The sequence below is a fragment of the Hemicordylus capensis genome, chromosome 3, assembly GCF_027244095.1.
Source record: "Hemicordylus capensis ecotype Gifberg chromosome 3, rHemCap1.1.pri, whole genome shotgun sequence".
NCBI classification, from domain to species: Eukaryota; Metazoa; Chordata; class Lepidosauria; order Squamata; family Cordylidae; genus Hemicordylus; species Hemicordylus capensis.
Window position 1 is genome coordinate 157,764,167 of NC_069659.1, and position 26,750 is coordinate 157,790,916.

A 26,750-nucleotide genomic window follows, 5' to 3' on the forward strand; every position below is an offset into this window, starting at 1 on the left:
ACTTATGGGGAGGGAGATTTTGGGCCATCTTCCCTGCCTCTGGAAACATGTCGCTTGCATGGATTGTTTGCCTCAGCTCCTTGAATGAAGCACAAGGCAGAGGCTGCCATTGGTGGCTGGGTCTGGAGGGTGGAGTTTAAGCAGCCATTTGCTGCGCCCATTCTCCATCTTAGCATTCTGAGTTGGAAAGCTACCTGAGCAGACATATTCAGGCTGCTTCTCTTCTCGGAATTTCACAGTGGTGGCATTTCGGCAGCAGTAAGCAGTTCTAGGTACACTGGGAGCAGGATGTGGCCAGTGGCCAGTAGCAGCGACAGTCTTCTTGCCACACATCACCCACGTATCGGCTTGTTGGGCCATCATACAGCCCCTTGTGGCGGCTGCAGCAGTGTGATGCTCAGCCCATGGATCTGGGCAAGCCATCATGGGGGCATCTCTCCCCAGGCAGGGTTGCTGATAAGTGGCCAGAAGGCCTTTCTTTTTCTTTGGGTGTGGGAGTGGGGGGTTACCTATGGGTCTTGCCAGGGCAATCTAGGCCCTCTGTGTAGCTTCCTTTGACATCTGGTGACCATCACTTGGGTGGCTCTCTCTCCCAAATCCACCCCATCTTCTCTACCCCATTAATTCCTTTCACTTGTCTGGGCTTTTGCCTGCACAGGGTTCTGTTTCTGTGGCTGGGGTGTGTTGGATACAGGCCCCATTGGTTGCTTGTATTGTAGTTTCATAGCTATGGAGTACATCTAACATGCCTCCTAAGAAGGCCAAGAACAAGACTGGGGGGAAGCTGGTTCACCTGCCCAGCAACCTCCCTCTGAGCGCTCCTCATCTGAAGATGAAGATGACTTGGGTCAGATTAAATTCTTATTGTCAGAATAGAAGCCCTGGAGAAGGCTAAACCTGACTTTCCATCTGGCCCTGATTCAGGGGGGTCCTTCTGGTGCACCCAAAGCATTATACCAGGGGTGCCAAAAGAGCAAAGCTTATGCAACCCTTGTCTGATAAGTTGGCACGGCTGGGTGCACCGGGTCCTCTGCCAGTTGGTTTGACTCAAGATGGGGAATCCTTGGTGCTCAAGCACCCTATGCTTGTGCCAGAAAGTAGTGCCCTATCTGGAGTCTCCTATGGGCTTTTAGGCCATGGCAATATGGACCATATGGCTTCCATCCTTCCAGCCCATATAGTATTCCTGGAAGCCTAATTGGCTGGCCCATGGGCAGTGTGGGATGGCCTTCTTCCTTTTCTGGACAGCACATGTCAACATATGGGGCATACAATCAGGCTTGGTATGGGGGCTCCCTCCCTGTTCAGGTTACATAGCCACAAATAGGTGATGGGGCAACTGGATCTGCTTCCTCTATACCTTCTAGTGAAAATTATCCCTGTGGTGATCACCTACTTCCAGCGGTAGAAGACTGTATTTGGAGAGGAAAATATGTCAAAGTGAGAATCCACTCTCATTTCCTACCAGAGACTCCACTTTCAGAACACCATAGACATTGAAAACAAGAAAACCCAGTGCCCTGTGTGATTGTGGGTTTGGGGGTGGTTGGCACGCTATGTGGCAACCACCCCTCTGGGCCACTACAACACCCTCTGGGCCACCACAACCTGCTCTGGGCCACCCTGGTGCCCCCCTAAGTGGAGTTATGGGGCTGCTGAAATCCACATTATTCCCTATGGGAGGGAACTTAAAGACACGCAAACTTCGGGGGAAAATTAAATGTTACCCGTTTCACCAATTTATTTGAAATCAGGATGCTGGAAGGCACCCACTGGGGCACTACCACCTGACCACTGTTCTTGTTCCAGAACCCCTTTTCTGCCCTGAATCTGCCACAAAAACATGCCAACTTTAAAAAAAAGTTAAAACACCCCTTTGCCCAATTTCTTTGAAATCTGGATGGTAGCTTCCTTCCACTCATTGGGCACTACCACCCACCACAACCCACTCTAGGGCACACTGGTGCCCCCCATGTGGAGTTATAACTAAGGCTGCTGAAATTCCCCATTACTCCCTCTGGGGAAATGTTTAAAGACATGTGAACTTTAAAAAAAGTTTAAAGATCACCCCTTTACCCAATTTCTTTGAAATCTGGCTGGTAGCTTCCTTGCACCCATTGGGCATTAATACCTACCACAACCCGCTCCACAACACGGAGTTTTAATGCTGCTGAAATCCCCATTATTCCCTATGGGGGGGAAAGCACATAAAGACACACCAACTTGAATGTGTTGCTCTGTGTCTTGCTCAGCATTTGAGCTTGGCTTGGGGCAATGGGCATTGATCTGTTGGATCAGTCGGAGGGGTATGTTTTTCAGTCAGCTGCTGCCTGTCCTCATTGAGTTTTCAGATGCTAATCAACCTCCAGATATTTTGATCTTTCAATTAAGGGAGAATGATTTGGTAGATACTGCAGGTATCACCATTTCCAAAAAGGTGGTTTGTTATTTTGAGAACATGGCTTTCAGGTGTAATCTTAATTTGGTCCAGTCTGCTTTAATACAGAGTTTAGAGGAATGCTCAGGATCCATACAGAATTGAGCAGGCCCATAAAAAGATTAATCAGGATGTGGGGAAGTGTCCTCCCAAGCTGAGGGATTTATCCCCCATCCAGACATTTTATTCTCATGGCATGAGTTCTGTGGGGGCGAAGAAGCTCATTAGACCGTGCCCCCCACGGTTCAGACATTTATTTAATTGCCTTTAAGAGGGGATTGGCCGCCGTTCTTAGTGGTTGATGGGAGGTATAGGGGGCAAGCCCCCTGCTGTGGCAAGGACAGTGCAGAATACTTTAATAGTGTAGGGTTTGGAGAGCACTTTAGACACACGTTTGGTGCATAGAGGTCCTCAAGGCAGTCCTTAGATGCTTTAAGGCTCAAGGAGCTCTGGTTTGAGCTCACTCTAAACTGCTGTAGCTTCATCAGTCTGAAAGGACTATACGGCTTCGGGGGCAACATCTTGTGCTTGACACTAGGTTGGCTAGGAAAGGCAGCCCCAGCCACAGGGCAATGGGCCTGCTTGGAGCCAAGGTGTGTCACCCATGGCATTATAGGCTGGGCTTGCACCATGGGTGGTGAGCACTAATTACTGCACTGTAAGGGGTGGCGTGCCAATCCCCTTCTGCTGACCAGTTTGTAGTTAATAAAGTTGTGGCATGTTATTACCAAAATCTATTTTTATTTATTTTAATTTATTGTTGGATTTCTATACCGCCTTTCATTAAAAACAACCCCAAGGCGGTTTACAAAAGTTAAGAACATACAATAAAAATGACAATTAAAATATTAAGCTGAAAATATAAAACACATCTAAGTTAAAAACTATAAAATACAAGCATAAAAACACATAGAAACAAGAATAAAAACACATAGAAGCAGCATAGAAATGGTCATGTAAAAGCCTGGGTAAAAAGCCAAGATTTAAGAAGCTTTATAAAAACTGTGATGGAGTCTGAGGAGCGAATGGCCACTGGGAGAGCATTCCAAAGTCTGGGGGCAACAACAGAGAAGGCCCTGTCCCGAGTGCATGACAGCCGGGCCTCCTTCATTGTAGGCACCCAGAGCAGAGCCCCCTCAGATGACCTTGTCAAGAGGGCAGCAACCCTTGGGAGCAGGCGGTCCCTCAAATACCCCAGACCCAAACCATTAAGGGCTTTAAATTTTAAAACCAGCACTTTGAATTGGACCCGGAAATGAACTGGCAACCAGTGCAGCTCTTTCAGGATTCGTGTGATGTGTTCCCACCAGGGAGCTCTGGACAAAACCCTAGCTGCCGCGTTTTGCACTAGCTGTAGTTTCCGGATATTCTTCAAGGGCAGTTCCACGTAGAGCGTGTTACAGTAATCCAGCCGTGACGTGACTAAGGCATGGGTAACTGTGGCCAGATCTGCCTTCTCGAGAAAGGGACGCAGCTGGCACACTAGCCATAGCCGTGCAAAGGCACCCCTGGCCACCGCCTTCACCTGAGCTTCCAAAAGCAGAGCTGGGTCCAGTAGTACCCCCAAGCTGCCTACTTGCTCCTTCAAGGGGAGTGCAACCCCATCCAGAACCGGTAAAATCTCCTCATTCCGATTGGCTCTCCTACTGACCAGCAGTACCTCCGTCTTGTCCAGATTCAATTTCAGTTTATTAGCCCACATCCAACCCATCACGGCCTCCAGCCCCCGATTCAGGACATCCACCACCTCCCTAGAATCAGATGACAAGGAGAGATAGAGCTGAGTGTCATCCACATATTGCTGACAACTCAGTCCAAGTCCCCGGATGACCTCTCCCAGCGGTTTCAAGTAGACGTTAAACAGCATGGGGGACAAGACCGAACCCTGCGGGACCCCACAGGCCAGAGGCCATGGAGCCGAACAGTAGTCCCTCAGCACCACCCTCTGGACCCTCCCCCCAAGAAAGGAATGGAACCACTGCAATGCAGTAGCTCTGATTCCCATACTCGAGAGGCAGCCCAGAAGGATACCATGGTCGATGGTATCGAAAGCTGCCGAGAGGTCCAGCAGAACCAACAGGGATGCACTCCCCCTGTCTAGTTCCCAGCGTAGGTCATCCACTAGAGTGACCAAGGCAGTCTCAGTCCCATACCCGGGGCGGAAGCCAGATTGAAAAGGGTCCAGATAATCCATATCATCCAAGACCCTCTGCAGCTGGGATGCTACCACATGCTCTATTACCTTGCCCAAGAAGGGCAGGTTAGAGACTGGTCTATAGTTGTCCAGGTTGGAGGGATCAAGGGAGGGCTTTTTTAGTAGTGGTCTTACCACTGCCTCCTTGAGGCACGGTGGCATCCTGCCTGTCAAGGTCTAGCCGACTGCCAGGGAAGATCACGAGACAAAGAGAAGCTGCTGAAACACAATACGGCTCGGGAAGTTCGTCTTGACCGGACTTGGCTGCACGCTGTTGACCCAAGTGATGACAAATGTCGCTTTTCAGCAGTGAGTAGAAGACTGGTGACGTTATTTATAGTGCAAGCCGAGAGCTCCCAGCTGGCAGGAATTCAAGGTTTATCAGCCCTCTGCAATAGGCATTTGCTTCTCCTAATATTCTCCAATTGATCCCTGCGTGTCGTGACACGCTGCTGTTGCCGAGTCAGCGGGGGCTGGTTGCATAGTTCTTCAGATTGGTCTTTCACGATTTCTGCTGCCTCAGGTTGTTGGGCCTGTTCTGAATCATTAGCCACAGCTGTTTCATGAACACTGACAGCCGGGCTCTGCCCCTCAGACACTCCTGCATCGCCTGGAAAGTTGACAGCTTCCCCTTCCTCCTCGCTGTCTGAGATCGAGGGTGTGACACTGCCCTCCCTTAATGAGGCATTAATAGTCACCTCCAACCATCTACTTGTCCCCTCCCTGGCAGCTTTTATTAGCCATGAAGGGCAAGGGTCAAGAGCACACGATGTTGCCCACACACTGCCCAGAATCTTGTCCACATCCTCAGGCCGCACCAACTGAAAAGAATCTAACACAGCGGGACCAGATGGTACCAAAGGCACGTCTGCCGGAACTGTCAAAACTCTGGAGTCCAAATAGGCACAAATGCGAGCGACTTTATCTGCAAAGTGACAAGCAAACTGATCGCAGCGAGCTGTGGTTGATTCCTCCCCCATTACCTGGGGGGATGTGTGGAGCAGTGTTTTTACCACATGAAACAGCTCTGTTTGTCTGCACTGAGCAGATGCAATGGAGGCGGAGAAAAAACGTTTCTTCGCCGCCCCCACTGCCACGGCATAGTCCCTAAAATGGGCTCTAGCCTGTGTTCAGTCAGATTCGTCACGACTCTTCCTCCAGCGTCGTTCCAGCCGTCGTCTGAGTTGTTTCATCACCCTAAGCTCCAAGGAAAACCAAGGAGCAGATCGGGCTCCACCAAGCCAGAGAGGGCGTTTAGGAGCAACCGTGTCAACAGCCCGGGCCATCTCTCCATTCCAGAGATCAACCAGGGCCGCAACAGGGTCACCTGCTCTGGACACTGGAAACTCCCTGAGGGCCGTTTGGAATCCAAGTGGATCCATAAGCCTCCGGGGGTGGGCCATCCTAATCAGCCTACCACCCCTGCAGAGGGCAGACGGAGCAGTCAAACTAAACCCCACCAGATAATGATCTGTCCATGACAAGGGAGTGGTCTCAAATTCCCCCACCTCCAGATCATTTATTTCCCGGTAGGCAAAAACCATATCCAGAGTATGTCCTGCCACATGGGTAGGGCCCGATACCAACTGAGCCAGGCCCATGGTTGCCATGGAGGCCATTAAATCCTGAGCCACACCCACTAGGGGGGCCTCAGCGTGAATATTGAAATCCCCCCAAACAATAAGCCTGGGGGAACACAAGGCCACCTCCGAGACCACCCCCGCCAGCTCAGGTAGGGAGACTGAAGTGCAGCGGGGTGGTCGGTACACCAGCAGAATCCCCAGCCTATCTCAAAGTCCCACCCTCAAGGACAAGCACTCAAAATTCTGAGATTGCCTGACCGGGCATCTGGAAATGGGGAGGGTCTCTCGAAAGATGACTGCAACGCCCCCTCCCCGACCCTCGAGGCGGCGCTGTTGCACGATCTGGAAACCTGGAGGACAGAGCTGAGAGAGACCAACCCTGCCCAACTCATCCAACCAGGTCTCCGTCACACATACCAGGTCAGCACGCTCATCCACAATCAGATCGTATTTAGTATTAACCGACCTGGCATTCAGCAGCAGCACCCTAATCCTTGACGGAATGTTCTCAGAGCTCCCTGGGGTCAGAGGGTTGGGAGAAGAGCTGGAAAAAGGAACAGGCCTCAATTGCCTGGACCGTTTCCCCCCGTAATGGCCAGCCCAACTCCCACCGCCATACCGCCCTCTGCCCACTACCCGTGATATTGCTGCCCCCACTTCATCCCCATTTTTCCACTCTCCCAGACACATCTCCTCAGACTAACCACCACAGCTCCTTGGCTTAATAAAAACCCAAATCCAGACTCAACTCTTGCTGACTTCTTGGTAACAGGAAGGAAGATCTTCTGGGCAGCCAGCAGCTCGCCCCACGGCTGAAAGCCACAAGGACGAGAGCCCTTCGGCTCGTGCCAAGAGGCTTGCGCCCTTGGGCCAGCCTGCCCTATGTAGCAGCAGAGCCCCAGCAGCAGCAGCCCAAAGCAGATCCAACACACCTGGAGGAGAGGTGGAACAGAGGCAAAAGACAGCACAGTCAGTGCCCCACCCAAGCTGTTCCCTTCTTCCTTCCCCCAAGCCCTTGGGCCAGCCTGCCCTATGTAGCAGCAGAGCCCCAGCAGCAGCAGCCCAAAGGAGATCCAACACACCTGGGAGAGAGGTGGGACAGAGGCAAAAGACAGCACAGTCAGTGCCCCACCCAAGCTGTTCCCTCCTTCCTCTATGGCTTATGTTTTCATTAGCCTGGGTGCAAATGCTCTGTGCCTTTGGAAAAAATGTCCCTGATGGTTGCACAGCCATTACAGACATATTTTTGGAGGTCACAATAGAGCTCTTCTGGAGGCAGAGGTAATAAAAAAATATTCCCCTCTCCTTCCCACACCACACACATGGGTGCAGTGGGGAAGCCTCTAACTGCATTAAGAAAGCAGTCTTCCTCTGTGAAGATGGAGCTCCCATTGCATCCTTCCAGTGTTAAGATTTCAGCCAGTATTCTTCAGGTGAATACAGTGATATTATTTCATCAAGTGTTTCTCCTTTAAACTAAGAGATAGGCTATGAAACAAGCTGTTCATTAAGTTCCTCATGCCAGAGAAGTTCATAATAGTTAAACATGTTTAATCAGTAATTACAAAGTCATTATCACTATATTTCTATGTTGGTTCGGTGTAAATCCACCACAGCAAGAATAACTCATACTGATTCTGCTCAGTTCTGATTTTGATAAAATAATAATGGAGCAGCATCAGCATGAGTTCTCATTTGCCTGTGTGTGTATGTTATGTCAAGTCTTTCTTCCATTTGTATAAATGCTGGTGTTCTGTATTATGCACGATTATCTTTCCTGCATCAAGCTCATAAAACATTAGCTTGCTTGCATATTCTCAAGATTTTAAACATAACAATAAGTCTATGTGACACTGTAACTTCTGGGTTGGTAAATTAATGAGGAGGAGCTTCATTAAACTTGTTTGTGCAGTGTATGGCATGGAATGTAGAGTGTTCAAGTTCAGTGCCACTTCTGAAATACAAACAGATTGTAAAACATTGTGTCAAAGGAGCAGCTGTGTCTATATCCAGACTCTGAACCTACTTGACAAGTTAAGCAGATGTGCAACACCTTTATTAAATTCTGAAAGGGTGCATCCATGTCCAATTGGTGTAGTATTCTGACATCAGCACTATTTCTTAGCATTGCATTTAGTATAATGTGTAGCAGAAGGCTACACTGTGTGTAGCACAAAGCCATGAAGAAAGCAGTTCAGATTTCATCTCTGTCATCTCTCTATGCTACATGGTGCTACTAGCCCACTTTATTGGGTGATTGTAAGAATTACTGAGTAATGTGTGTGGAGTGCTTTGAATATTTGATAGTAAGGTCTTTCACATGGTCATCTGATGGCTTGCAGTGGGTAAAAGGTTCCTACCCTGATCCTCACAGATGAGCAGAGACTCTGTTTGGCTCTGAAACCCAGCGCACACATGAGCAATGCAGCTGGGATCTCTGCTTTAGAATCTGGGAGCTGGGTCCTCCGAGAATCAAATGAGGTATCCCAGAATGCATTGCACTCCCAGTAGAGAGGCAGGCCTCACTGCATCATCAATTCTCTTCTGCTTGGCCGCTCTGACTGCAGAACTCTCTGACTAACATGGCTGCTGTTTGCCAAGGACTGTTTAAAATGGAGATTTCACCACATAGACCAAGGTAGGACAGTTACTATTTTTGTCCTATCAGTAAAAAGTAAGGTGAAAAAGTCAGACTACTCAGGTTTTAACGGGGTGGGTAGGCAGAAGTCTCATGAGTTCTCACAAGCAGCAATAGCTGGTTTTACTGCTCCCTATTCTCTAATTCTTGGTCGTGAGAATGGGCTTAGTGGCTTACATACCACACAGTTATCCATCCATGCAAGAGAGAGAGAGAAGCACACACACAGCTTGAGAGCCACTGAAAAGCATGACCACACTGCTTTCGAAGGCAGGTCTGCTGCATGCCTGCTAGGTATTGAAAAAAATGGTACTCTCATCATTCCCAATGAGAGTAGCATCATTTTCATAATGCGTAGTAAGCATGCAGCAGCCCTGCCTTAGGAAGCAACAATTGTGCTTGCACTTCTCTCTTACATGGATGGATACCTGTGCAGTCCATAAGCCTGTGTGTGTGTGTGTGTGTGTGTGTGTGTGTACACACACACAAACACACACACAAATATATACTAAATGGCTGATTATTTATCATATTTATCAGGAAAGGTTATTTCCTCCCACAACGTTATATCGCAAAAGCCCACTTGGGACATTATGTTGTATGAGTGTACAGATGTTTTATAATACAAACTTTTGTGTGAATCACTATACCTGAGTTCATTTTAAAAGTGAACCTGGGAACAGGCCCCTCAAATGCACAGAATGAATTTGGAGGTGTATTTCCATACCTGCATTCAACATAATGTGTGTATAACTGTACCTGCATATTGATCTGGACAGTATACGCTGTGCACACGTATGAGGGTTGAATGTAATCTGTGAATAAAGCTAAAGCTGCATGTTAAGCTTGGGAGGCTTCAGTTTGCAGCACTCTGCAGAATGCTGCTATTTGGAGGAACATAGAAGTTGCCTTGCCAGATCAAGCCATCTAATTCTGCATGCTCCTGCTTCTGGCAGTGGTAGCCAGGTGGCTGAGGGCATAATGCTAAGATCCATCCTCTGTTGTTTTTCTCCTGGTGTGAGAGGCATTGTGCCACAGAACATGGATGTTCCATTGAGCCATCATGGTTAATAGCCCTTGACAGACCTAGCCTCTATTAATTTGCCTAGCCCTTTTAAAAAGCCATCAAAACTGGTGGCAATCACCACAATTAGTGATAGCGAATTCCATAAATTAAGCTCTTCTGCCTGTGCAGATTGCTCCTCATGCTGCAAAAGGCATTACATGAGAGTGTGTGGGGGAGGATTCCCCCTTCATTTGAATCTACCTTGCAATGTGACTAAATACAGGATTCAAGTCATAACTGAATGAGCACTAATCATCACAGTATATCAAAAAGTGGCTGTTCTTCCAAGTATCAACCGTTGATTGAAATAATAAATTGCAAAGTTTTCTAACATTAAAAAGCACGGTGCTTCTATGTGAATGTGAAAGAACATTGTACCTTGCAGGAAATAAAAATATGAAAGTCAAATCTACAGCTGACTTTTGGTGGGGGTGGGGGACAGCATGGTTTGTACTAGTTCCTTGGACAATTTGTATTATTTGGAATATGCAAGAAGCATGAAGGCTAATTTGGCTGGAGATTAACTAGAAATACATGGAATTGATATGTAACATAAAAATAATATTCCCCTTGGCATGTATGGCTATCCTAGTGATACGCATTATTCGGGTCATGTTCCATCAGTGTGAAGTCACCTTTAGGTGTTAGGTTGACTGCATTCAATGAAGGACGCTTTGTGATTGGAACTGTGGCTGGAAAAGAACATTGCCCTGTGGCTGATGAAGGGATTAAAAAAAAAAAAAAAAACTCTAAGATTTCGCACCAGAATGGTCAGCTTGTTTTTGGAGGGAATTAATGACATAGCATCAGCAACTAATTTAGCAATTTAGAAATGAAAGGCACTCATTTGGAGACGCAGGGCAACTAATGTACTTGTTTTGGTAATTATGAAAAGACAATTCACATGAATCAGCTGTTATGTTCTGTCACAGGAAATGGATAACTGTTTAGATTTCAGCCACAGCAAAGTCAAAACTGTTTTTTTCTGATTTGGAAGTGGAACAAGACAGAACATTGAACTAAAAGGAAGAGTGGATTTTTCCCCACATTCGAGGTAAGAGTTATGAATTACCCGTTGACTGCTCTGAGTCTGAAATTGCTACATGATTGGGAAGCACTCAGAATTTAAAGATACTGCTGGATCAGACTAAAGGCACATCTTTTTCCAATTGAATATTTTTTTCTTTTTTGTTATAACCATATTTTAATTGCGGGTCCATTTCATTTTTCTCCAAAGGTGCTCATATACAGACTTCCTCAATATCAGATTCCCTTGAGCAATTTATTGTTTCATATTGCTTGACTGCATACTTCTTTTAAAGTCAGTCTTAATGCTTGGTGAGCCTCTGACATTCACAATACTGGAAAATTAAGGCCAACATGGGCAGAAAGGTAACAAATGTTTCAACATGTCATATATAACAGATTCTAGTTTTCTCTGATAACTTATTTCTGAATTGTGCAAAGGCAACTTTTCAACATGACAATGTACATAATATTTGTACCACTTCCACTGCTGAGACATAAAATCCTTGGGTATGACCATGCTGCTGTATAACTCCCTAGTTTAATCATAACTGCTTCGGATTTGAAAATATGCAATGGGTAGCTGTGAAGTACATATTGTACTGTATAGTTTCTTTTCGGGGATATAGGTCAGGGATATACAGTAAGGTCTCAAGCAAGAAAATGCTTTTTGAAACCTGTTCTGGTCTGATGGAGCAGAAGGCAAAAGCCAGTCATGCTGGTATCATGCCTCTGACCATATTCCACATGCTCATTGCTGCAAGGAACTGTTGCTCTGAATGCTGTCATATTGCTTTTGTACTGAAGGAGAAGCATCTTTTTCTTTAAAAAACCAGTTCCGTCTCTGTCTCAGACATTTCTGGCCCTATCCACCCACCACTGACCCTATCCACCCCAGCACAGTACCTCCAGTGACTTCTTGCTGATGTCTATTTTCTGTTTCTTTTTAGATTGTGAGCCCTTTGGGGACAGGAAGCCGTCTTATTTATTTGTTATTTCTTTGCGTAAACTGCCCAGAGCCATTTTTGGGAAGGGCCGTATATAAATTGAATAAATAAATAATAATAAATAAAATAAAATTTCTACTGGAATTTAATTTTAGCAAATAATGTTTGGGGAAAGTTTATTTATTTATTTTATTTATTTAGCAAATTTCTTGACTGTCTGACTTGAGGTGGTTTACATAAACTCGAGGTGGTTTATAAATTAAAACAACGAAGACAAGAGAAGAAGGGGGGAAGGGAGGGGGGAGAAAGGAAAGGAAAAAAGAAAAAGACCCCCCCCACACACAGAGATGTTAAAAACTAAAAGCCTCACAAAATAGATAGGATTTCAGGAACTTCTTAAAGGACAGAAGAGAGGGGGCATTACGAATCTCAGGAGGCAGAGTAGTCCATAAGGAGGGGGCTGCAAAAGAGAAGGCCCTCCTACAAGCCTGGGCCCCATGTACCTCCCCTGGGCCTGGAACTCTGAGAAGGCCCACCTGAGATGACCTCACAGGGTGGGTTGAAGATGGACGAGAGAGGCGGTCCTGAAGGTACACAGGCGCCAAACCCTGAAGGTTAGTATAGGTGATAACCAGCACCTTGCATTGGACCCGAAAGCGAACTGGCAGCCAATGCAGCAACCTCAGCACAGGTGAAATATGTTTATATTTTCTGCTGACCATAAGCAGCCGGGCCACGGCATTTTGGGCCAGCTGAAGCTTCTGAGTTTTCTTCAAAGGCAACCCCAGGTAGAGCACATTGCAGTAGTCCAACCAAGAGGTGATGAGGGCATGAGTTACAGTTGCCAGGGTCTGCCGGTCAAGATAAGGCCGCAGTTGGCACACCAGACGAAGCTGGGCAAAGGCTCCCATGGCCAGGATAACCCCCAAATCACAAGCCTGCTCTTTCAAGGGGAGCATGACTCCATCAAAGTAAACACGCAAAACCAGAACCTGGCCAGATTGAGAACTGAACCAGAACTACATTGTCTTGGAGGGATTACTCCTGAGCTTGTTTGGGCCCATCCAAACCCTTATAGCCTCCAGACACTGGGTCAACACATCCATGCCATCCCTGGATCGGCCTGGGGTGGTGATGTACAATTGGGTACCATCAGCATTCTGATGATACCTCACCCCAAACAAACCCAAGACCTCACCCAGCTGGTCAAGAAGCATCCCTTGATTCCTGGAAAATTGTGCAAGCGGAATTGGGGCAGGCAGCTATACTATCCAGGTATCCCAGGTATCCTTGGTACCTCTAGCAGGGCTGGAAAATACCCCCTCTGAAACTCTGAAGCTTCATATAGACGTGGGAAAGCATGGGAGCAAGGACTGAGCCCTACAGCACTTCACAAGAGAGAGGCCATAGACTAGAGCACTTACCTCCAATGCAAACTGCCGGACACCATCCACTAAGATAGGAACGGAACCAGCACAACACTGTATCCCCCACTCCCAACCCCCACAGACAATCCAAAAGGATACCATGGTCGATGGTATCAAAAGCCACTGAGAGATCTAATAGAACAAAGAGAGGCATGCCGCCCTCATTGAGGCTCCAATAGAGATCATCCACCAGAGTGACCAATGCCATTTCCACACTGTGCTGTGGCCAAACCCCGACTGAAATGGGTCAAGGAAGTCCATTTCATCTAGGATTCTCTGTAGTTGAGCCACAATGACTTTCTCCAGATCTTCCCCAAAAAGAGAAGGTTGGAGATAGATATAAACCTATCTAATATCTCTGGGTCCAGAGTTCTGCACATCCCAAATGTTTACCAAGATAACACATAAGGTGTTTGGGCTTTGGCTGAATTTCATGCTAAATTTCTTCACCATCATGTAGTAAATTTGTCGTGCTTGACTGCACCCTTCTCTTTAAGCTGGTTGAGCAGAGGGATTTACAGAAGCATTCCTATGACCTTAGCCCTATTTGGACTTCTTAAAAAAAAACAAAAACACCCTTATCAAACACATTTACAAGTGCCAAAAGTTGATACAGAAATCCCACCCAACTGTGCTCATCAGCAAAGGGTTGTGTTGTAACTGTGATGGTGGGCACTTCCATGACTGGCAACCTGGATTGCCCCAGACTGCCAGTCATGGAAGCGCCGTTCACTATCACGCTTACAGCATTCCCTTCTGCAGATGAATGCCACTGTAACCATGAGTGGGGAAGTGGTGGGGGTGAATGACATTCTGTGGCGGCACTTCCAAACTCGCTTTTGGCGTGATCGGTAAGGTGTGTTGTTGTTTTTAAAGAAAATCTGAATAGGACTCATGTGAAGATGCATCCTCAATGAGATCACTGCTCCATCTTAGTCGGTATTTTCTACACTGACTGGCAGTGGCCCACCAAGTTTCAGAGGGGGTATTTTCCAGCCCTGCTAGAGGTGCCAAGAATACCTGGGATACCTGGATAGTATAGCTGCCTGCCCCAATTCCCCTTGCACAATTTTCCAGGAATCAATTGATGCTTCCTGAGACATTCTTCTGCTCCCAGCATGCTCTTTTTAGAATGCCTGGTGAGGCAGGGAGGTCTCTGTTTCTTCAGACAGTTTTAAAGCGTGCAGAAAGTGTAGGAGCACTTCAAACAGTGATCCTCGGAAGAGTGCACACAGCAAGAAAAGGAGGCCTCTAGTAGCTTCCTTCTCTTGTCACACACACCCTTTAAAGGTACTCCAGTCTTTCTTTTGAAATTTGAAGGGGAATTTCAGGATTCCTCCAACAAAAAATTGAAATTCAAAGAGATTTTAGAGTGCCTCCCAAAGAGAAATACTGGAGACTTTCCTCAGACCCTTGGATTGATAACTCCTGAGAAAGCTTTCCACAGCCCTGGACTAACCTGGCATTATCCTTTTGTTTTGTGCAAGGGTGCTCTTGTTCAACTGCACACACGTTCTATTACAAGGCAGACAGAATATTGTGCAGTTTGTCAGCCAAAGACACTGAGAAAGTACACAGTGCACAAAAAGTGGAAGGAAAACTCTAGGAACTGCAGATTCCCTAAGCCCTTTTTAGACTTTTCAAGATGATACATCTGTGGTGTCATCTTCATTCTGATCTTCATGCACAAAGAATGAAGAATACAGATGTGAAGGGAAATCAGAGTTAACCAATACTTTAACAACCTGTCATTGACATTACAGTTTTATAAAAGAATAGGTCTAAGTATATTACAATATCCAGCATTACTTTTTGAATTTCCAGACAGCTGACAGAAAGGAAGACATGTTGCCTGAAGGAGCATCATCCAACATTCTTCTATACTTTCAGAACCTTCTTTTGAGGAGTACAATTTTTCTGTCATTCAAATAAAATAAATAAAACAGGAGAAAAATACTAGATGCTGAAAAGAGCCTTAGTTGAAGAACACATAATTCTTTTCAGGTAGAATGTCCATGGCTGATTTATTGCCTACTGAAAATCTTGTGGTATGAATATTCTACATAGCAGGCAAATGGAGTATGAATTCATTTTGGAGTGAATGACAAACTAAATTGGGCCCATTTGGGTCAATTTTAAAAGTTGTTTTAAAAGTTATTGAATAGAGGTCTGGGTGAGACAAATGGTGCATGCTATTCATTTCATTCAAAAATTCATTTGTTTTCATTAAGGGGAGGGACATGCCTTGTAGCATGGCTCAGTGGTGGGATATTTTTTCTTTTAGAAGTTGTTTCACACTTTAAAGAGATGGCAGCAAAGCACATTTTTGGCAGCTGCCATTTTGTTTCCCCCCAAATTCCTCTTACAGAACCACTTTGTGTGGTTCTGGGATGTTGTTTATAAATGGCGACTACCATGACATGGCAGTCCACCCTGGCAGAAACTATTTTTTCCACAATACCTCAGAAGCACACTATGTCTTGGGCATTGGGGGGGGGGGGGACACCAATGACAGAGAGCTGGAAAGGAGCTCTAGCACTGTTGCCTTTTAAAAATGGAAATTTTAATAAAAAGAAAAATTGCCCACCACTGTGGCTGTACTAGAACAGAAGCTCCTTCCCTGAATGAAAATGAATGCGAGTAGTGACACACAAATGAAATAATGAAGTAATGAAATAACTTTTATTTCTTTTAATGAAAAACTAAACAAATGAAGCATTTAATAACAAACATTAATGGCAACAAAACATTCTTTGGCACATCTGTAGTAGAGAATAGCCGACATTTGGAACAAGGAACTGAATGCAGAATGAGCATGGTTGCACTAGTGCTAAAAGATGGCTTAGTTGTGCAAAGAATAAGGATTTGTTTTTGCACAATTAAGTTTGCATAAAACAAATGAAGTGTGCCACAGTTATGCGGCTCTTGCACAACTGCAAGCAGACTTGTGGTTGTTCAGCACTTGTCTGGAATGCAAGTTCCGGGCATAGCACAATTAGCTAGTGCAAAAAACTTTGTGTTAGCACAACAGCCTCCCATTTGCAGTTTGTTGCTCTGGATGTCAGCCAATAGTTCTCTTCTCTCAACACTTTCGCATAATAGTGGAGCATGACAGGCAACTATGGTGGAGGTGGCCTCAAGACTGAGAACAACTAACTGTTCTTCAGCTACCAAATTTGTACTCACAGATATACCTTAAGTAAACAAGTTCAGTTAAGTTCACCACTCTGGGCTCCTTGGGAGAAGAGAAGGATATAAATGCAAATAAATAAATAAATAAACATATAAATAAGTGTGTGTGTGTTGGTTAAGTCCCTGATTCCTCTCATCTAACCCATGCCTTCTCTCAAATACACTGAATGATGTTTCCCCTGCAAAATATCCTTTTAATTTTTTGCTTTAGAGTGCAGGACAGTGCTTGCATGAGGTGAGAAGGGGCAAAATTTCAGGCCTGCATGGAGGTTAGATTCGTCTTCTGAGCTTCTGAGCAATTATTTTTTCTTATTTAAGACTATGGGAAATATACTTTTCCTATGAATGGAAGCCACATTGTTCCATTAATTTTGGTTCAAGCTTGAGAATGTTTGTCATCTTTTCTTAGCATGCAAGGCAAAGAGGTTTATTTTTAATCTGCCCTGGGGATTAATTGGATGCAGAAACATTTACACCTCTCTTCAGTTACTTCAAGAAATATGTTAGTGTTTTGCTTCTCTGGGAATTGGAGATTGTTGCAAAAGGGTTATACTTAGGAATGGAGAAGTATTTTGGAGATGTAGGGTGCATTTCTCTCCATTTGGAAATCAAGATATTGTGAGCGATGCCCAAGTTCCTCTTTCCCACACTTCCATAAACTCATCAAGAAGGTTTTTTTGGTAGGGGGAGGAAGGGAGGGGAAACAGCAACTGAGGCTAAAGCCAAAGGTGACTTGTATGTTTTTTCTGCTCATATGAACTTTGGAATGTGCATTTTAAAAAAAAAATGCTATCAGATTCATAGCTGAAGGAGAATAGCAAACTATAATGTCCAGAGTTCTAACAATGGAGAGTTCAAAAATACTGGTAAACATTCATAGAAGAGAGATGGAAATTTTTTTGCCAAGAACTGGAAGCTTTTACAAGCCCTTTCAGCTGCCATTTCCCCTTCTTGCCCCTCCCCCCTTTAAATGTATGTAAGAGTGAGTAAGCGGAACCTGGCAGGTAAGAAGGCTGGCAATGGTGGTCTAGCTTACTCAATCTGACCTGTTCTTTCTGAGTTTTTGAGAGTTGTCAGGAAAAACCAAGATTTTCCTGAGAATCGATGGGTTATGCTTTTCACTATATACTTCAGCCTTAAAGCCAGTGATCCAGTTGATGCCTTGGTGGAGAACTGCAACAGCAAACTCATCAGGGCAGTAGTTTCCTCGCCAACCCACTCTTCCACTCCTAAGTTTCCTCTCCAGCTCACTTCAAATCTGGCCATTTGGTATACAGAAGAAATATGGGGGCTGAAGTGGCAAGGTAGATGACTACAGTGAAAGTGGAGTAAGACTTGATTCAAGTCTCTCAAATTATGACACAGAGCACATCTGAAGATCTATGCTCAGGCAATATGTGCAGCAAGGAAGTGATTTTTTGCTGTCCTTATTGCATCCTCAAGCTCACGTCCACCAGAGTTGTTCAGGGTTGTGAGAGGGCTAATACATGCCCCTTCTCCCCTGAATCAGAATTTGGAACCATCAGTTACCCTCTGTGATGTTTTTAATAAGTTTCTTGTGGATAAAATATTTTGTGGCGAGTCTCATGATCAGTGAGACTCGCCGTAAGGGTGTTAGCGGAGAGAGCGGGATATTATAAATGCTTCTCTGAGGGAGGGCAGGCTGCTTCCTTGCCTTAAGGAGGCAATCATTAGACCTCTTCTGAAGAAGCCTGCATTGGATTCCTCATAGTTAAGCAATTATAGGCCTGTCTCCAACCTCCGTGGCTGGGAAAGGGTGGTGGCCTCCCAGCTTCCAATCTGTTGGATTGGAGGAAACTCAACCTGGCTTTTGGTTGGGCTGTGGGGTGGAGACTGCTTTGGTCAGTCTGATGGATGATCTCCAATTAGGAATTGACAGAAGAAGTGTTCCTTTTGGCTCTCTTGGCAGCTTTCAGTGCTATCGGCCATAATATCCTTCTGGAGCATCTGAAGCTGTTGTGGGTGGGGGAAGGCATTCTTGCAGGGGTTCTGCTCCTACCTCTCAGGCAGATTTCAGGTGGTGTCCCTTGGAGACAATTGCTCTCTAAAATCTGAACTTTTATATGATGTCCCGTGGGTACGATGTTGTTTAATATCTACATGAAATGGCTGGGAGAGATCATCAGGAGATTGGGTGCAGGGTGTTATCAGTAATCCATTGCAAGTCTACAGATTTGCTGATGACACCCACATCTATTTCTCCATGTCAACATCATCTGAAGAAGGCATAACCTCCTTAAATGCCTGCCAGGTGGTGGTGATGAGCTAGATGAGGAATAACAAACTGAGATTGAATCCAAATAAGCTGGAGGTCCTTATTGTGTGCAGTCAGAATTCAGGAGATGATTTTGATCTGCCAGTTCTGGATGGGGTCACACTTCCCCAGAAGGAACAAGTACACTGTCTGGGAGTGCTTCTGGATCCAAACCTCTCTGTTGTGTCCCAGATTAAGGTGGTGGCCAGAGGTGCTTTTTATCAGCTTTGGCTGATACACCAACTGCATCCATTTTCTTGAGATTAATGACCACAGAACAGTGTTACATATGCTGGAAACCACCAGACGACTTCTGCAATCCACTCCATGTGGGGGTGCCTTTGTATGCAGTCTGCAAACTGCATTTGGTATAGAATGCAGCAGCCAGGTTGGTCTCTGGGTCATCTCAAAGAGACCATGTTACTCCAATACTAAAAGAAGTACACTGGATACCAATACGTTTCCGGGCAACGTACAAGGTGCTGGTTATAACCTATAAAGCCCTAAGAAGCTTAGGCCCTGGATTTTTAAGAGAACGTCTTTTTCACTGTGAGCCCCACCACTGCCCATTGAGATAATCTGAAGAGGTTCATCTGCGGGTCATCTCTCTTGCTGCCCCAAGACTCTGGAATGTCCTCCCCATCTCTGACAACTTTAAAAACCTCTCTAAAGACTTCTTTTTTTCACCCACGCTTTTTAACTGCATCATGGATTTAAATTGTTTTAAGGTTTTCATTTTAATGTGTTTTATGTTGTTGTAAACTGCCCAGAGATGGAAGTTTGGAGTGATATACAAATCTGAAAGATGCATACATACTTAAGGCAGAGGGAGGTTGAAACACTCCTGCCGTTCTCTAAGTGACAATTGTCAAAGAATGTCTGAGGAGTGACACTCTAAATGCCTTTTCTCTTTCAGAGAGAGAAAGTTAGTTAATTATATCCTCTGCTAAATTGAAGTAAACCACAGGGGAGTGGGGCGAGAAAATCTTGTTCTTTTTTAAAGGACTGGATTTCCCTACTTTAATTTAAATCATGGTAACTAAATTCAGCCAGTGTATAAAATGCTGCATTGTAAAATTAATAAATCTAGGCGCATGCTGTGAATATGAAAAGAGAATGTTCACTCAGGCAATCTAATGAAACAACCATTACCATGACCACAGGTAAAATGCTATATTGTTATTGCCCTGGGGTGCAATCTACACTTGCTGTAGCCAATAGGTTGTTGAAATGGACTCCATTATGTGGCTCACAGCTAATATTGTAATTGCAAAACCAGTTCCATATGGTTCTGTCAGCTGGGCCTATGTAGCAATTATGGCAAATATGAAGAGAAGATTAGTGCATAGAGACTTGTAATGGATTACTGGTAAAGCAGATGACAAAATCCTAATCCTCAGGTTTGTTAAAACTGGTTGCAACCTTGGCCAAGCTAACCTACCTGGCAGTCAAATATGGTGAGCTTTTTATACAAATGTTCTCCATCAGATCATTCTGTTGTTAATGAATGTGTTTGGCCTGGACTATTGAGGAACTTGGTTGGAGCCAGGTCAGCCACATTGTTACAGCAGGTGAGTACTTCCTGTGTGTTCACCAGTTTAAACCATCTCAGAAGCCCTGTTCAGGTGTTATGTAAACTCACACTTAGGACCCTCACAACATGCTTGAAAGTCCCACCCTGCCATGATGCACACAAACACACTTTCCCCGCTCCTCATGCTTACAGCACTTTGCCTCCAGAGACAAACATTGCTCTCACTGTTCATTGTATAACCAATGCTGTAGCTGTGGAAAGGAGGGTGGGGTTTTTGTGTACATCATGGTGGGAGTGAGGCTTTCAAATGTGTTCTGGAGACTCTGTATATGAATACAGCGTTCCCAGTGTGCATAACACCTGACCAGAGCTTCTGAGATGTTTTAAATTGAACACACAGTAAGTACTCACCTGGTGATATACCCAATGAATGTCTTTTTAAAAAAAGATTTGTAAAGAGGTAATCCACATAATAAGTTTCAACAAACTGCCAGTTAGGGTTTTGTTACTGGCAATAATCCATTGCAAGTCTCCAGTATTAGATTAAACATGCAAAAATACAAGTGTTAAATGTATGCCTTGACAACCTCCTTTTCTGACATCCAGACTCATGTTGCATTTGCCGAATAATAACATGTTGCATGCAGAATGGGGGAGAGATCATATTTACTGATCTCCCTTCCCTCTGTACTTCCTGAAAATGTCACCCCTCCTCTGTTGTGCATGTACAGCATTATTTTGCATACACACCATTAGTTTGGATGTCCGCCAGTGATCATTCTTACAGAAAAAAGCTTCAGCCACATAGTGAACCTACCAAGCATTATCCCATTTCTACAATCATGAAGAAATGTGGGGGGATGATAATGGTGTGACATTTTTAAACAGGAACCAAATGGGAAGTGCTTATCAATTTCCACCTCAGGGCCATGCCTTGCTTTATGCGATGTGGTTGCAGCTCTCCTATAGTCACTTCTCATGCTGCACCAATCAACACTCAGCTAGAGCTGTAACTTTAGTCGATTAATCAGATAGATTAGTCAAAGGCATTTTTTTGGTCTAAAAAGAGACCGCTGGTTAATCAGGCACTGGATTTTCTTGTTCTTAATTTGGTGTCTGTTTTTGTTGCAGAGAAACTACTTATCCTTTAGAGGTAATTGAACAGGAAGCAAGCTTTAACTGAGAAACAAGAGTTTGATATTTATTACTTACTAAACATAAGCTAAGGAAACAATAATCAAGCTAACAGCCTCTAATGCAGAGAGAGGGAGAACCTCTCAGTTTGAATTTAAGTCAGTTCTGCAAGTGAGGAGCAGACAAACACTGTGACTCCACCCCCAAGCCAGTACATAGATAGGGAAGCATGCCCCATACAAATAACTGAGACAATGTCTATGGAAAATCACAACAGTTTTCACATATGCAATCATCTAAAACAAAAGAAAGAATTTTTTTTTCTTCAAAGCTATTGCTTTATCCATATGCAAAAACAAGTAGATTGTACAAATTAAATCATGAATTGAGTCTTTATATGGTAAATTAACTGAGACATTTTAAATTGGGCAACAATTTGAACTTAGGAAATCATGCAAGTAAGGCCAACAAGGCCAATTTACTTGCCATGCCAGTGTCTTGGTAAACATGAGGAAGCAGCATTTACACTAATAGTAGTAGTATAAATGCTATTGTCATATGTAGTGATGTGCTAGAGAAGCACTCTTCCATCTGCCTCATCTTGATTTCAGCTGCGGGTACTCCAGATGTTATGTATTTGTTGGAAAATTGAATAGATACTTTTAGTTAACCCATCTATAAGTGGCTGCCTGATTAATTGCCCTTGGAAGCAAGTTAATTGGATCTGATGCTGACCCGTATACCTGCATGCCACTGTAACACTGATAACACTTAAAATATTTTAGAACTACTATTTCCTCTGCAGCGCAGGCCAAATACAATGACAAAATATGGCTATTGGTTGACAATAATGGTCACCATTTTAAAAACTATGACTGTGTTCAGAAACAGAAAAGTATAGAAGCACTCCAATACCAGAAAATGCTAGACCTGAAAATGTAACTGGGATAGATGTATTAAGTTTCTTTCCTATTCTCATTTGCCCCATCACATTAACCCTAGTTTATGCAGAAGAAACAATTTACCTTATTTACCCCTGGGTAAACATAGCAACTGAAAAACTGTACCTGCTGCTAGCATGCAATTTTAATTTTTTGAATACTAGTCTTTCTGCCAAAATGTTCTACCAAGGTGGTGCACATAAAACATCAATTATCATGATAAAAGCAACCAAAAAAATAAAATGGCAGTCACAAAAATAATTGAACTAGGCTATTCAATAGAAGGTTATATCATAAAGGGTTTGCACATATGTGACTTGTAAATCAGATCCAGAATGTTAAATATGGTGGAGGACACTGTAAGTTTCACACTGCCCGGTTGTTTTCAGTTAGTCAAAATTCCATGTTAAACTTTTGTTTTGTCTTTGAAGTCAACCGGAGACATCCCATCCTATTCAGAGGGCATGGCACTGTCTTTTGCTGCTAGATTTAGTAAATTGTTCTTAATCCAAGGAGGCAAACGTGGATAATAAACATGTGTTCCAAAAGCATTCAAGCTTTATAGCAAGTTTATTCTCCCTTTTTGTGGTAAAGTTTTAGACCATTCTGGTTTTCATTACTGAGGAATCGTTGTCCTACATCTTGCTTATTGTGTAGCTGCTGAAATTCTAAAGCGTCTTCAATGGTCTGAATTTTATGTCTGGGATTTTAAGACTGTTTTTGGGTCTGATTTTGGGTCTGTTTTTCTTCGGGAGGAAAACTACGAGTAACCTTGGGAAAATATGTATCTTGTCATACCTCAGTGTAGTTCTGATTACATTAATAGTAATAAAAGTGTTATGATGCTCACGAAGCATAGTGTAAGAAAGTATCAAGTATGTTTCCACTGAGGAACTGACATAGGAACTTCTCCATACTTTCTACCTCCTAGCCTCCATAGGGTGTTGTAGAAATAGTGTCTAAAATTATTGCTGCCATGATATTTGCCAAATATTTTATTGAACAGAGTCACCCCAGGAGAGAGAGAGATTAAAGAAACCCTCTTTACGTTAGACATAAATGTCAATTTTTATTGTTGCAAGCTTCTTCTACAGCTCAACATCCACTTTTATCTAATAATGGGGATGACTAAATGCCTTTCAACAGAAGCTTAGATATTCCTTGACTAAACCGCCCTGAGCCATTTTTGGAAGGGCGGTATAGAAATCAAATAGATAGATAGATAGATAGATAGATAGATAGATAGATAGATGATTGTCTCATAGCAATGCATTGATTTTCACTTCATGTGCAAATTAAACAGAAATAAGTGTAGACATTGGCCAGAACAAGGATGGCTTATTTGCACTAAAAATCATGATTGCGCAAAAGCTCCCACTGAAATCAACGAGGCATGCTGCAGTTGTGCAATGGTAGCGCAACACTAGTCTGGAATGTGAGCTCCAGACTTAGTGCAAAGTCAGCATGCCCATTTGTCCTTGAACTATATCCAGCTTGTGTTTTTATTGTGTTAATAGTCTAAATCTTCATATTTGCCTAAATTTAAATTGCCTTTTCTCTTCACTTATCAAGTAGTGATCATAAGGAGAATTAACAGAATGACACCTCTCTATTAGAAAACCTTAGATTAATTTAAAAATATCCCTCAATATTATTCATATTTGAAGAGTACTCTTCAAAAATGAAGAGCAGAAACTTAAAGTATGGTTAAATAAAATGGCAACACTTGTCAACTTTGTTTACTGGCATTACAAGCGCTTCTGTTATAGATAGACAAGGCATCAGCAGGGACAACTATTTAGCTAGAAACCTTGTGCTTGCATCATTTCTAAGCACCTAAGTTAAGGATAAAAATTCATTTCTCTTGGGATAGCATTCCAAAGTCTGAGGGAAATGACCAAGAAGGCCCTGCTGTGCATACATAACAAATGAGGATCTCTCAGTGTCAGCATCTGGAGCAGAGCCTCCTTTGATATACTTGTCAAGCAGGCAGAAAACTTTGGGAGCAGGTGTTCCTTTAAGTATCCAGGGCCCAAACCATTCAGGACTTCAAGCACCTTGAATTAGATCTGGAAATAAATGTGGAGCCAGTATAGTTCTTTCAAAATTGGTCTAATATGCTCAAGTTGAATTTAACATTGGAACAAAGTTAAACTTTGCCCAAGGACACCTAGAGGCCATAATCTGTATCCTGACCAGATAGACATCTGACCTTGACTAAGTCTCAGTATGTGATGGTTGGCTATGGATACTATGGTGACCACTCACTGTATGCATGTGTCACAACTACTTTCCCATTAACATGTTCCTAGACTGAGCTCTAGGACTCCAAACAGATTCTGTGAGTGTACTCTGGTGTAAAATTAAAACTTGGATAGATAGCTGCTGATTGGTGGTAGTAGAGAGGTGCATTTTTCTAATTCTAAGCTAACACCAAATGGTAGAATCTTTGCATTATCTTGAAGGTGCCGATGTATGACTTCATTCAGTGTTTTGGAAAGATGTGTAGTATAAACTCCATGCATGGATATCACAAAGTGTTGTTTTCTGAACTGTGTAATAATTACCCAAAAGTACAACGTAACAGTTGCCAACTGATTGGCAACTGCTAATGTGATGAAAGAAAACATTTGTCACATCTGCCACTGAATTGTGCTTTTCATCCTTTTTGAAATTTGCCTAATTCTGCCCGTAGGCTACTAAGATCTCTATCACACACACACCACAATGGGTAAAATCCCCTCTATTGAGTAACTTATGATCCTCTGAACTTGCCTTGATAAAAGACTGCTGTTTGTTGCACATCCACCAAATTACATGACGGATTTATGACATCTCTTTGGATTTGGGCTACGGGTTTCAAACTGAGCTACCTGTCGCCACAGGCACTGGGTTGTTTTTCCTTCCCATTTTTGCAGAAGTAAAAGGGCTGTGCTTCAGCTGCACATGCTGTAGGAATGTGCAGGTTAGAAAGTAAACAAATTATGATGGTGCATTGAACAAGTTATGATGGCTTAATGTGCTCTGACACCACCAGATAGGGCAGCATCCACACCATGGCAGTGATTGAGACTCAGGCAGACGTGACCCTCCAAAAAATGTATATTTTTCTAGCTGACTGACATATCTTAAGAGTGGCATGTTCCATCTTACCTCAAGGGTGGCTGATGTTAGAAAAATAGCCACAGCGTCCATGGGTATGCGTGTGTGTATATGTATATAATATAGACAGATGTATTCCTATTCCTCTCGAGATATTTCACACTGGGGAAGGTTGCACCCTGCTGCTCTTGTGTTTTTTTACAATCACACTTCCCAAGGGTTCTGCCTAATCCAAATGACAACCATGTCTGTTCATGGCAGATGCCAGAATGCCGGGGCACACCATGAAAGGCAGCTTTGCCCACTGCAGACTAAATTCATTACAATCTTTTTCGTCTCTCACAGCAAGAAGTTCCGTTTTCTCAAGTTAATATCAGTTTAACTCCACATTCTACTTGTTTTCTGAAATTTGTACAGCTGCTGCAGCTTTTGTATTTTTCAATGAGACGTTTTCTCATTTATCATGCATTGTTCCATTTCCTGGGGATGCCCTCCTCTCCCTGTCCTCCCTCATTTGTGTTTTCTTAATATAAGATTTGGTGTTGGATTCATTGTAATTGACTCTTTATTTCATGGCAAATGAATGTGGGTCCCAAAGTAACTCTGCCTATGGGCCTTGGGTATTCAGATTAGCCACAAACGTAATGAAAGGGTGATGAATGGTTCAGTTGTATAGAAATTAGACCTTTGTGAAGGAAAAAAAGGAAGAGCTAGAGTTCCAATGGAATTTTCTCTAAAGAAACTGTTAAGGCAAATTCAAGGGTTCTTGCTGAGGTCAGATTCAGGGGTTCTTGCTGAGGTCAAATGTATTTTGGAGCAAATGAATGAAAGTCCCAAAGGAAGTGAAATCTAAAGAAAGTAAAAAGAGTTTTGAGGGAGGTTTTAAAAAAAGAAATTTTCTCTACTGCTTGGCTCTAAGGCCTGTTTTGAAGAGTTGCATCCTGAAAAATGGAAGGAGAGTGAAAAGTTAAACCCTTATGGGGGACCCTCTGATCCTGAGGTTCCCCCATGAGGCCTGTATTTATTCCTTTTCTCCCTGATATCCAGGGTATTGCCCTTCAAAACAGGCCACTGCTGGGAATATTTAGTAAAGGTCTGGGACTGGGGCAAAATTGCTTGAACTTCCCCAAATTGAAAAGAATTTTGTGAATTTGAAGAGCTCACCTCTACTTCAAGGTGAATTTTTTCAAGTCAGTTCTTTTTCAAGACCAGAGTTTGAGAACTTTGGCAACATCCCTATGTGTTGATATGTAT

General features: G+C 43.7%; 1 long non-coding RNA gene across 2 annotated transcripts in view; it reads left to right on the forward strand.

Moving 5' to 3' along the window:
* LOC128351001 (uncharacterized) overlaps positions 1-26,750 on the forward strand; it is a 161,081-nt gene that overhangs the window by 47,629 nt on the left and 86,702 nt on the right. Inside the window, exon 2 of one of the 2 annotated variants that reach the window (XR_008319544.1) lies at positions 10,851-10,972. The exons of the other annotated variant lie outside the window; for it this stretch is intronic. This is a non-coding gene — a long non-coding RNA (uncharacterized LOC128351001). The remainder of the gene's footprint in view (positions 1-10,850; positions 10,973-26,750) is intronic. 2 annotated transcript variants of the gene reach the window in all.